We start from the raw sequence: 13494 nt of genomic DNA on the forward strand, positions 1-13494 counted from the left end.
ATATAATGTTAATATACCAACCTATTAAAGTACTGAAATCTGTTTTGTACCTTTGTATTACACTGATAACCACCAAATGCAGGTGGTGATGAGAAAGTCACATGATGAACCAAAGCCCATCACAAGCAGACTTTAAATAATAACATATAAAGAAGGTGCACAGTGTTATTCACACAAACACTAAACACCATCATGGTGACACTCATTAAACTGAAATATGCAATAAACATTAATTTAACAACATTAGATGTAACATGCAACTCTAATAAACATAACTGATACGAAAAAACTAAGAAGAAACCTAGTTATTTCAAAGAAAAAACATCAAATTCAAACAAAATTTGAAATGCAATGCAGGGAATTCTGGGAACGTCAGTTTATGGTTTTTCCCTGTAAATTTTACATTCTTTTTCACTTCCAAAAGCGGTATTTCACCATAAAATTGTCTGAAATGTCTATTACAGTTTTTCACCGTATATATTAGGGGAACTTACAGTTAACCATTTAACAGGTAGATTTTTCACAGTTTTTTACCGTTAAAATCACGGTCATTTTTTACAGTGTAGCTACAATAATATATAGAGCACCTGAATTATGTAGGCTAGCTGAATGGGCACTAATGTCTATTGAATGTAATTTTGACAACTCATGGAGTTTTATGGAGTTTTTGTCTACAGAAAGTGTTTTGGAAAGATGTTTTCTCACTTAAACATTTCACATATAGTTAAACAACATACAATTAATTAAACACACTGAACTTTTATCTCTCACAGCCTTGTTTTCATTCTGGTCAAAACTGCAACACTACCCTGAATAAGATTTAAAATAAGTTTCCCTAAAGTTTTATTTTTGTACTGTTGATTATTTTCTTATCCACAACGAGGAGGCACTACCTCCCTGGCCTCCAAGAAAATGACAATGCTAAAGCAACCTGTTCTTAAATGAAATGATCAATATAATACAAAAAACGGGAGATACACACATTGTAAGCACAGTTAGCACACGGTTTCATTTCATGTTTCACAATTGTAACTTTTAAAGATGAGGCTGAATTAGCCAAATAAATATGTAAATAAATAAACAAGGCAGGACTATAAATTATGACCCATCAAATGTGTCACTACTTCAGAATGACACCTCCTTCTGAGCAGAGTGGTCTGTGCCAAATTTCCCACATGCTGACCGGTTGGCAGTCGTAAATTACGCTATGCATTCAATGTAAGCCCTATCAACACACCCTAATGCGCCTGGCGTCGGTACGGCAGGGTTTCCTTAAAGCTCCCACCTCAAGGACAGCAAGAGTGTGTCGATTACATGAACTATCCCCACACATCTATAAAGGGCTTCCCCTGCACCAACTGCTGCAGTGAGCTGCATGTGTGCCACTGCTTTGTCCGTGTTTAATGACCGCAGTGACAACAGTTTCAAATTGAGCTGCTGAAAATGATAGTTGTCACGACTGCTATAATCACCAACATGTCAATGTTGTCATTAATCAGAATCTGGCCATTTTGTAAACCATGATTAATTTCTAATCTTAATATCGTGGGTGGGCCTAGTCTTAAAAAATGCATTCTGAAATTGTTATTGATTGGCTAACTAACTGATCTTATCAGAGCTCATCTGGCTTTCAAGAACTTTCCGAAACGCCCACGAGGTAAAGATTTATCTTTGCCTTTGCAGAAATAGCTGAATAAATTCAGAGCACTATAAAATAATTTCAGGTGTCCGTGCTAAATTGTAGGTCTTGGTTGACTTATGTTTTCTTTTTTATATCCAACATGAAATTTTAATTTCATCATGCACATGACATATTTAAAATATTGTACATTTTGCTGATTAAGAACATTTTTGTTTCTAAAACTGGATAAATCATAACTGGGCAAATCTATTGCCCTATTTATAAACAAATGAGAAAATACACATACAAACGTATGTACATACATTATAAGAAATATATCTGTAAAATAACAGAAAAGGTACAGTACTGGCAGCTTATTAAGAGGACATTATCCATTCATTTTTACAGAAATTTTCCTTAACCCTAAAACACAACGCAATGAAGTGCAAAATTCAAAATACAGGTAAACACACCTATAAAAAAATCAATACGGAAAATACCTTCAAATTAATAGAGTACACTATTATTTATGGATTTTTTTAAAGAATGTACTTAACTGAATTAATACATTTAATATGGCTTTTGGCCTTGCCACAGGTACATCTTTTGTGGACTGATATTTTAATTGGTTTGGATAGAGGTAGAATATCGTAGCTGGTATTTGTGTGCCCATTTATTGCTTTCAGCACATGGCTGATGGATGCTCTTGTAAACACACTGATCCTTTTCTCTACTCTGATGCTCTGATCAACCAGCAGCAAGTGGCCAACCAAAATAAAACCAGAGTCCCACCCTGTGGAGCAGGACGAAACGGAATACCACACCGTACCTAATCACACACACACACACACACACACTTATTGTATTTCCACCTGCCACCTTACTGACACACATGCACACAACATACAAACACAATGTCAGCAAAATCAAAACATATAAAATCAGTCTTGGCTTTCAAACCCAGTCCACGGTTTCCATTTGAATCACCTGGTTTCCATGGTAACTGGCAGTAAAGTGCACATCATGCTTTCAAACAGTAGAGACTTTCAAATTTAGAATTGAATGGAGCCTTTTGAGCGACTGTGAAAAGATTCAATTTAATGGATTGACGGAAAAGTGAAAGAACAAGACAAAGACAATAGAAGCTGAAGTCCAACACTCGCTAGGTTGAACAAGGTGTTATATTGGTCTGATTTAAAAGCTCTCAGTTAAATGGTTGGAAGGAAAGTTCTCTTCTTCACATACGAAAGCGTCAACCAGTGAATGGATAATATTAAAATTCTATATTATTTTGTCTAAATAAATGAAAAAATAAAACAATGAGAAATGGATATTCATTTTGAGATTTGCTAAGATTACATTTAACGGTATAAGTAAATACCAGTGTTTATAAAGATTACTATTTACTTGAGTATTTGATGACGACAAAGTTATATAAGAGAAATAAAAAATAAGGAAATACAAAATATTATATAATATTTATGCACAACTAAATATCCAAAATCAGCTGATACTGATTAATAAAAAACTATTTATTGAAATTTTATCCCAGATTATTTATTTAGTTAGCAAGATACACAGTCGGCTTCAAATGCTTTTAAGGAAAATAAAACACATTTGTTGAGACCTCAGAAAATATATGCATCCTGTCTGGCATTCCTTCCAATTTTCCTCCAGTCTTCACTCTCCTTCACTCCCATGTCATTTCTCAGCTTCCTTTTCAGAGAGGTGTAATCAACGAGAGAGCAAACTGATGGAATGTTTTTTTTTTTTTTCTCTCTGCACACCCTCCATTACATCTCTTAGAAAAAAGATAGAGAGAGAGCGAGAGAGAGATGATTCATTTTCCTCATATGCTTAAAGTCACTGCCAAGGATCCCTATCCCTAGTTTGAGCACATGGACAGGCACACAGACAACTAACTGTTTGCTCCATCAGACCAGAAACTTTGTAAACACTTGTGAGCTCAAGGCACTATATAAAACTACTCAGGCCTCTCACTTTAACTCTCCTCAAGTTGATCTCCATCCACTCTGTTCCATGTTTACTGGGCAATTACTTAGAGCCTTTAGTTCGGTTCACATAAAAAATACAGCTTACTTTCGCATTGCAAAAAATGTGGATTGGATTTATAGCCTTAGGTTAAGACACCACAGGTGTATCAGGTAAAAAAATCAAATTAACTAAACTTTTTACTTATTTTTAACTAACAGGTTTAATAATCACATAATATTGATTATAGTAATAAGCTGGAAAGTTTGGTGTATGTGAATCTTTAAAGGCATGTATTACTATTAAAAATACAGATGCCTATAGGTGAAGTGTAAAAACATAGACACTTAAATGTGTATTTTAGATCTAGTTTTCTTTCCACTAGTCTGAAAGAGGACATGTTAAAGCCTAACCAAAACAAGGGTCTTGCCTGAAGTGTCTCTTGCCTTAAAAGAAGACAGTCTGTGCTCCTGCTGCTCACAAAATGAGGTGGAAACAGAACTACACGTCTTGGCATCATGACCTAATTACACACACATTAGAGACTCGTTCACTTTCCACTTTTCATACCACTACAAAGACCTTCTTTGGCAAAAATACATGATAATAATCACCCACTTAGGCAGGAAGTGACTGTCTGACCAACAAATTACAGTTTGTTTTGTTTTTGTGTGTTAGGGACGGGTTTATCCAAAATAAAACCTGTAATGGAAAATGTACATTCATTATTACTGTGCTAAATTTAATAATAATTTAACAAATAAAAATTGTTTGCACAAGGAGTCTGACGGCAGCCAGTGCTCCACACAGAGTGCTCCAGTCTGTCTGGAATGACATGAAGAAACAGAACAAACCGAGACAGACTAAATCCAGAAGATCTGTGGCAACATCTCCGAGATGCTTCAAGAAACCTACCTGCAAAGCTACAGGAAATGTAAACTGATATTTCCAACTGCAGCAAAAGATAGAAATAACTGACTTAAAACCATTTTTAGCTGGTGAAAATACTAGTGTTCTAATAATAGTAATAAATAAATCATTTTAAAATTATTTAAAAACTTCCACTAAAAATCCATTTGATTCCACTACAAATGTGGTACGTGCACGTATAGCCTACATATGCCATGTGTATCCATGCTTTGCCATTGTAAATCCGTGTTTATCATGTCAATAAAGCTTCTTTGAAATTGTAGCCTGCTGGGATCCATTTCCCTGGTGTAAGAGACAGTAGGCAGTGAATACTTCAAACACATTTGACTCTGTTAATGAAGTAGATGAAGAGCATTTGGTTTGTAATTTGTTCTGGGGAGCTGTCCTAAAGCCCAATAGACTCAAGTCCATTCATTTCACTGACTGTGTGGCTCTTAATTATTTTGTATATAATCAATAAACCATTAAGGTGCACGAGTGTAATCGAAAAACCCTGGTCACCTTCACACCCCAATGAACGTCTCATGAATGAATATACAGCTCCTGTTCAGCCGATTACAGTCACAGTTATCACTTTCAAAAATCACATCATTATTTCTTTGATCGGCAAGATATAAGGTGCAAAGCGTGTCAGAACGATATGAAAATGCATCGATATTGTGATAATACCAGCAACGGTTTTTGAAAACACGGTGTAATTGCTATGTTCACTCTCTCATGCAATTTTTATTTCCTGAAATGCACTATATTATTTCTCAATTGATTTATCAGTCAGGTCACTAATTGAACAAAGGTCACTCGCATCCTCAGTTCCAAGGACCCTCTGTGATCACTTAGGGCCTTCAGCATTTTAAATGGGCTATACTGATTCATTAATTCAGCCACTAATTAGATAGGGTGGATTATAATGCATGCTTTTTGTTCTCTAAAACAATGCTACCAAAATATAAGAATACACGTTAACATACACTGAAAATAGAATGAATATGATCAATTATAAAGCAAACCCCTTCTGTGTTATACCAACATGAATTGTGAGTGTGTATGGAGTGAGTCATTGGTGGGTGAGTGCTGATATGAGTGTGGGAGTGAGCAAAATGAGAACAATTTAATTCCACTTGTGAATACACACACACACACACACACACACACACACAAACAAACCCATTATTAGCAAATGAATATCCAGTTGGTCTGCCTTGATATGAGTCTTTACAAATAATTTGAGAAATATTAAAACTATATAGGTGTCACCTGTGATTACATGATAGATGTGTTAGTTTTAAGGAGAACCAATGTATTATAAATGAATAGCTCTGCAATGGTTACACCATACATTTGTTTGTAATTGCTGATCTTTCTGTTGGAAAATCACTCATCTGATGGGCTTTATTAGTTGTAGGATACTGGGAAAGAATGTTTAAAGGTACCGTTTGCCCCAAAATTAACATTGCCATTTATTCAATTTGGGTGAACTATCCCTAAGATAAATATAAAACAAAACAAAATTATATTATATTTATGTTGTATAAAAGCAAATTAGATTCAGAAAAATAGTAAATTATAGAAAAGTAAATTAGAACAACTGTTTTAGTGCACTTAAACAGAATGCAGCACAAAAATAATAAAAATCAGTCAAAAATCAATCTTGTTTATGAGCCAAAATTGTTTAGTTGTCCAGCCCTAGGTTAAAGCATAAAAATAATGTAGCAATTGGTGTTGATAGTGATGTCTCTTAAGGGTGATTATAAGTGAAGTTTCTGAAAGATGTGAAGATGGAGAGGCTCTTAAAATGACCCAGACCAGGGGAGGGAGACTGTATGTCACCCGGGGATGATGTGCCTTTATCGAGATACTCAAACGATAAGAGTCCTTGACTGGAGGTCTGGAGAGGTGCAGCTGAGTGGCTTTACCTAATCCACCCACACAAAAGCACATTTGAACTCTACAGCACATCAACACAAAGTCAACTGACACTTACATGCAGACATTCACAATGTTTGCATATAATGGACACGCACAGATGTATGATCCAACCAAGTGTGCAACCTGAATATTGAGTAAACAGTTGGATGTGAATATTGAAACACCAAGTTAGCTAAAAACGAATGCTTTTTAAACAACTGTATGTACATGTTTTACCTTAATATCAGCTTCAAAATCATTCTAAGTATATAGACTGCTAATAAGGCGAATGACTGTTGTTTTAATGGAGAAGTTTCACTGTGCTGAACAAACTGCTTTTGTGGGAAATTAGCTTATCGTTTGATTGACAGCCTATTGGATAATCTTCAACATGTTTGCCACTAAATATTTTTTGGATTTATCTATTTTTAATGAGTAAATGCTAGCAAAAACAAAACACTTATAGTTTACAGCCATATCTTCTTTAAGCTTTGCACGCAGTAGCAAGCTTTAGCCTGGAAAGTTTTAAAGTTGGCATCCGATCTATTCACTATGCATTTCTATTTTCAAAATGCATGTTAATGATCTTACTGTAAATGGTTTCATTTTTATTTCTAATTAAAAAGTCATAACTATATCTTCCAGTGAAACAACAGACTTCTGTCTAGGACCGTATGCCAGACTTCTCCAATCATATAGTCCACTTAAACCCCACCTTCTTGCACTGTAAAAAAAAAAAAAAAGTTGAGCCAACTTAAAATTTGAAGGCAACCAGCTTCAGCAGATTTTTGAGTTTTCTCAACTTGTCGTTTTAAGTTTATACAACAAAAATGTAAGAATCTCCCACAAAAATAAGTTAAATTTTTTTTTTAAGTTCGCTCAACTTTTTTTTTTTTACAGTGTACATTCAGATCTGCCTCCAGCCAATCAACAACCAATGAATTAGACCCCGCCCTACTTTTTTTTTTTCCTTTCAATAATGGATTTTGCTTGGATGTAGTCACAATATGGAAGAAAATATCTGCCTACTGTTACCTTACAAATTTAAGCTCAGTTCAGATACTTCAGCATCTTTTAAAGCCAGTTTTCAAACACAGTCCATAAAGATACGTCCCTGCTTTCCACAACCAAGAGGAATGCAAACCAGTGCATAAAAACATCTGCTTTTAGAATTTAAATCTGAATGAATTTTTAAATAAATGTTTATATGCCACGCACCAATCTGGTAAATGCAATCAGCACCCGTTCAGGCATTTAAGAACACGGACGCGAGTGTAATCATCTAACATTTCACCTGAATCATCCTCTTCGTACACTTTCAAACTCTTGCTATATAGTCAACAAAATACACAAAGCATTCATAGGAAATGAGCCGGGTCCAAACTCAGGGCTGATATGATCAGTGGGCCAGGGAAAAGCACTTCCTCTCACTGTGCTCCAATCACTGCGGCCACTCCTTATGGCTGGGAAATCATGGAATAATATGAGGGCTGGATCCTCCAAGCCACTTGATTGCCAACCCATTAGGAAATGTGCCAGTATGAGGGTCTGTCATTACCTAAACTCACCGTTAAACAATGAAACGTCCAGATCCACCTGCAACACATTCAACCCATTATGCGTTAACACTGATTTTGTTGCCAAAGACCCGATGTCAGTTTATGAACATCGTTTAGCATATAGCATGCAGTATCATTTCTAATTATTGCCCCACAGTAACATTGCAGCACTAGATGCACTACTAACATGCACACAGAAACTAGTCATCCAAACCTAATTTCATCCCTTAATCCTCTCTCTCTATCATTCTCTCATTTGGTGCGTTTTTCATTTTCAATCTAAACGCCCCAGAAAAGCTGTAATCCTCCACCGCTCAGCTGATTGAAAAGCAGCGGAGGCACACTGACGTTAACGGTTTGTTGACACAAGCAGTTGCTCTGGGTCAAACTTAAAACTCTGGTCATAAGAGGTGGAGCAAGTTCCTTCACGCAACAAAAATGCAAAAGTAAACATATCAAGAAAAGAGAAAAATTTTGGATTACATTGGGAATTAAAGCACAGAAGTACTGACAAAGTATTAAGATGTTATGGTATAACAAAAATCAAACAAATGAATATAATACTTAAATTTTGAGGCAATTAATTTATTATTTTTTTTGTAATTATTACTTTTATTTAACAATAATGCATTTATTTGATTAAAAGTAAAAGTGATGGTAAAATATTTTGTTACAAAAGATTTCTATTTTAAATAAATGCTGTTCTTTTAAACTTTCTATTCGCAAAAGAATCCTGAAGAAAAAGGCATCTGTTTTCATAAAAATATTAAGGATCATGTGACACTAAAAACCTGGAGTAATGGCTTCCTACATTTTTAAAATACATACACATAGTTAATTTTGATGAAAATGAAAAATGAAAATTACCCTATGATTTACTCACCCTCAAGCTATAGATGTATATAACTTTCTTCTTTCAGACGAATACAATAGGATTTATATTGAAAAATGTCCTGGTTCTTCCAATCTTTAATGGCAGTGAATAGTAGTTGAGATTTTGAAGGCCAAAATCCATCCATCATAAAAAGTGCTCTCCACGGCTCCGGTGGATGAATAAAGGCCTTTTGAAGTGAATCAATGCCTTTTGAAGTGAATCAATGCATTTGTGTAAGAAAAATATTAGTAGACGTAGCATAGCTCCGGTGAGAATATACTAGTTTCCCGAAAAGTTTTGTTTCAGGCAAAGGAAAACCAGTCTCCTCTGACATTTTTCTTTACAAATCCTCGTTTTGTACTTCGAATTTGTGCCTTTATGCCTTTAAATTAGGGCTGTGCAAATAATCGAATGCGATGATCATGCAATCTAGTCAGTAAAGCCGTTTCTGTGATTAGTAGTAAATCTCCTTCACGTGCTTTTAGATGGAGCAGCATTTAATACACAGAGGCGTAGTTCGCTGACAAGCTATGCAATATCGCGTTCATAATTGATGATGAACGCGATATTGCGTAGTTTATGATGCGCATGATCATCGCATTCGATTATTTGCACAGCCCCACTTTAAATTACACTATATTGCCAAAAGTATTGGGTCACCCCCTTCTACTGAACAGGTTTGACTACTTTAGTAATTTCCATGAGTACAAGTCTTAATGTTTAAGCATATAATGATATTCTAGGGAATTGTGTGCTTCTAATTTTAAAGCAACAGTTTGGACAGGACCCTTTTCTATTCTAACATGACAATGCCTCTGTGTATAAGGCAAGGTTCAAAAAGAAATGATTGATTTAGTCAGTGAGGAAGAACTTGACTGGTCTGCAGAAAGCCAAGTCCTAATCCAAGCTGAACACCTCTGGTGTGACTTTAAATGCAGATCTTGAGCCAAAAACTCTTCACCAAACACCAATGACTTGTACATATGGGTGCAGTCATTTTAGACACTTCCAAAACTGTTGCAACAGAGATGGAAATACAATTTTTAAATACATGAATTATGTTTCCATCTTTGTTGCCACAGTTTTGGAAGTGCCTTTTTCTGTTCTAAAGAAGGGGGTGTCCCAATACGTTTGTCCATATAGTGTATGTACAAGTCATTGGTGTTTGGTAAAGAGTTTTTAAGAGTACTGATGAACAGTAGGGTATGTAAATAAAAAAATATAATTTGACAAAAAAGCAAAATAGTTTAGAACAAGTGAATTTGATTAAATCAATGCACAAAATCATAACTTATGTCCATGTTTTCTCATAGTGTTAGGTTGTAACAACACTCTTTGTACTAGAGATTAGTTTATACAGTTTAGAGTTACGAAAGTTATAAGTTGTGCATTAAAACAACAACAACAACAACTTTGTAGCAGACAAATGAGGGAAAATTAAATCAAAGTAAAAACAGAGTTACAGATATTAAAGCAAAAAGGACTGCAACCATCCCCAATCCCCCTACATATCACTTTAATACAAAAAATGTTTTGTGGAGGTGGTGGGGTGGAAGTGGGCAGCTTTGAGAGAAAAAGTGGGCTACTTGTTTAACCAAAGAGTAGCCAGGTGAAATGCTCTATATAGCCTTTCAGAAGCAACTACTTTTTTCTGTTTTTCCCTCGACAGCGGCTGAAAATTTTTCTCTATCCATTCATCGTCCCATCTATCTCTCCATGGCTCTGTACAACCCCAGCACACCTTCCTTCCCCCCGTGTCACTTGTTTCTCACTTCTTTCCTGTCCTTTCAATGGCTTACATCGGCTAGTGAAGGTTACCTATGCCTGCAGGGCAGTGTGCGTTACGTGTCTGTGTGTGTGTGAAACAGAGAAAAAGCATGTGTGTGTGTGTCACTCCATTTGCAGCTACATAAATAGCCATTTCCCGCCAGAGCAAACCCACTTTCCCAACACCCACCTTACACACGAATCCCAACAGGCGCGCACACACACACGAAACTGACTGCAGCACACAAAAAAGTTATTATAATACATTATCACAGATTCCCCCAGTCTCTCTGAAGTGATCACTGTGATACACGAACAACAGCCCTCTCCATCCATATGTACACACTGTATAGTGTAAGCAAATGTACGCCATCAAAGCAACAAAATGGACCTGATACACCCAATAAGATAGATAAAAACAATAGATCAGAGGGACAACATAGGAATTTAGCAGAAGACAAAGCACTTATTTAGCACATTATGATGAAAAATGTCATGCAGGATCTAATCCCGCTGCAAAATACTCAGTGTGGCTAATAAGTGATACATCCTTTATTGTGTATTTATCCTCAATTATTCAAATAGTTGGATGTATTTTAAATTATATATCACAATATATGAATTATGATGCTAAAACTTTCAAATTAAACATCTCCCTTTGCTTGTACTCTGTTATTTTGAAGTTAGCAAGCTTAGCCTACTTTAGCATAGCATTCTTTTGATTACCTAGAACAAGAAATCATGATAACACTACATATTTTGTCAGAAATTGAGGAAGGGGAACAGAATAGGGTTTTATACAACACTGACTCATATTGATCACGTGCAGAGGAAAGAAATGAATGAGGAAAGTGGGGAGTGCTGTTTCACACTGCTAGACATTATACACTCTCAGAAATAAAGGTACAAAAGCTGTCACTGGAGCGGTACCTTTTCAAAAGGTACACTTTTGTACCTATTAGGTTCAAATATGTACACTTTAAGTACTAATATGTACCTTTAAGGTACCAAAATGGACCCTTTAGGTACAAACATGTACCCTTTGAAAAGGTACCGCCCCAGTGACAGCTTTTGTACCTTTATTTCTGAGAGTGTATATCAGGTCAACAAAATCACTAATAATTGTGATATGGATTGTTTGTGCTTGATTAGATGTTTGACTGTTTCTTTATGGGTCATAATGTGGACTATAAAATCACCTTACACTCCCATTCAAAAGTTTGGGGTCAGTACGTCTCTTATGCTCATCAAGGCTGCATTTATTTGATAATTCCAGTACAAAGACAAATACACAAACAGTAATACTGTGAAATATTATAACAGTTTAAAATATCTGTTTTCTAATTTATTCACGTGATGGCAAAGCTTAATTTTCAGCATCATTATTCCATTATTCCATTATTTTATTTATTGCGATTTTATTTATTTGAAAACAAAAGCATTAATTTACATATATGGTTGCATTTGTGGCAGAAAGGAGTTGCTTTGCACTCTAAATTTCTCCATGTTTACAGTCATTGTCTACTTTTAAAGATATATTAGTATATGCTGATGTGTATGTTCCTTCTTTGTCATTTTGTGGAAGGATGTTTCCAAAAATTATGGCATTCTGTTTGTGCCAAAAACTTTTGAATGCTTTGTACAATACATTTGTCTGTCTACTGTTATTGCTGTTGTTTAATTTGTGTCGTCCTCCCTGTGGTGTGTTCAGATCAGGTTTCTTCTTTATAAGGTAGGTTCACGGTGAACTTACTGCAGTGCATTTTATAGATATCCAAACAAACAGAATGTTTAGTTTTTGTAATAGTGAGTTCTCACCAGCTTTGTAAGACTCAGAATATTATGACAAAGCATCAAAAAGTTTTAGAAAACTAATTATTGTAACAATCTAAACACCTTTTTGACACAAACACTGATAATACTGATAATTTCATAAATGTCCTTCTGAATAAAAGTATTAATTTCTTTCATCTCACTGAACCCAAACTTTGTGAGTGCTTGTTAATCAAAAGCAAAATGTTTTTATTTTGCTATCATTCAGCTAATAATGTGCTCCACCACTGAAACAAATATATTTTTAGTAACAAAATCAAGTCTTGTTTTCATCCATCAGGAACATACTGTAATGGCACCTTTTCACAATCCAATCAACGCCGATGCATATAATCAAGTCTTGTCCGATATTTTTGAGTTGCAAGAGACATTATGTTCAATGGGTATATCGTCAACCACGACATAAAGTGAATGTTTGTGCGGTTTGGATTGCATGTGCTGTCCAAACATGAACAAAAGCACTGAGTGCTTTGTTTTCCAATAATGCACATTGTCTCTCTCTCTCTCTCTCTCTCTCACACACACACACACACACACACACACACACAGTCAAAAACATGCATGCTAACACACACCTGCCTGTTTGTGGAGAGCTGGCCTGCACAAAAGCCAGATAGAGGTTGATTGAACACAGCAGATGTGAAATTACCCATACCCCATTTGGGCCAATTTCCTTGTCTTTTACTGGCTGTTACTGGCTATCTGAAGAGAGTCAACACATCCATTCAGTCTCTCTTTTGCGCACATTCGAATACACAGTCTACACAGACTGTTCTTTCTCTTGTCTCTCTCTTGTTCGACATTGTAAAAAAAAAAACAGCCCAGTCCACCTGATCATTAATACACAGCTTCTTAGAAGAGAAAATAGGAGCCTATTAACTATAGAGTAGGGAGAATAAAAGAAAACAAGACTGACAGGGTGTTTTTCATGCAAGCCTGAGTGAGATGGACAAAAGGAGGAGGAGGGGAGGGAGAGACAAAGAGAGCAGGACAGACAGAAAGACTGAAGCAAA

The sequence above is a fragment of the Onychostoma macrolepis genome, chromosome 03 (assembly GCF_012432095.1).
Source record: "Onychostoma macrolepis isolate SWU-2019 chromosome 03, ASM1243209v1, whole genome shotgun sequence".
Lineage (NCBI taxonomy): Eukaryota > Metazoa > Chordata > Actinopteri > Cypriniformes > Cyprinidae > Onychostoma > Onychostoma macrolepis.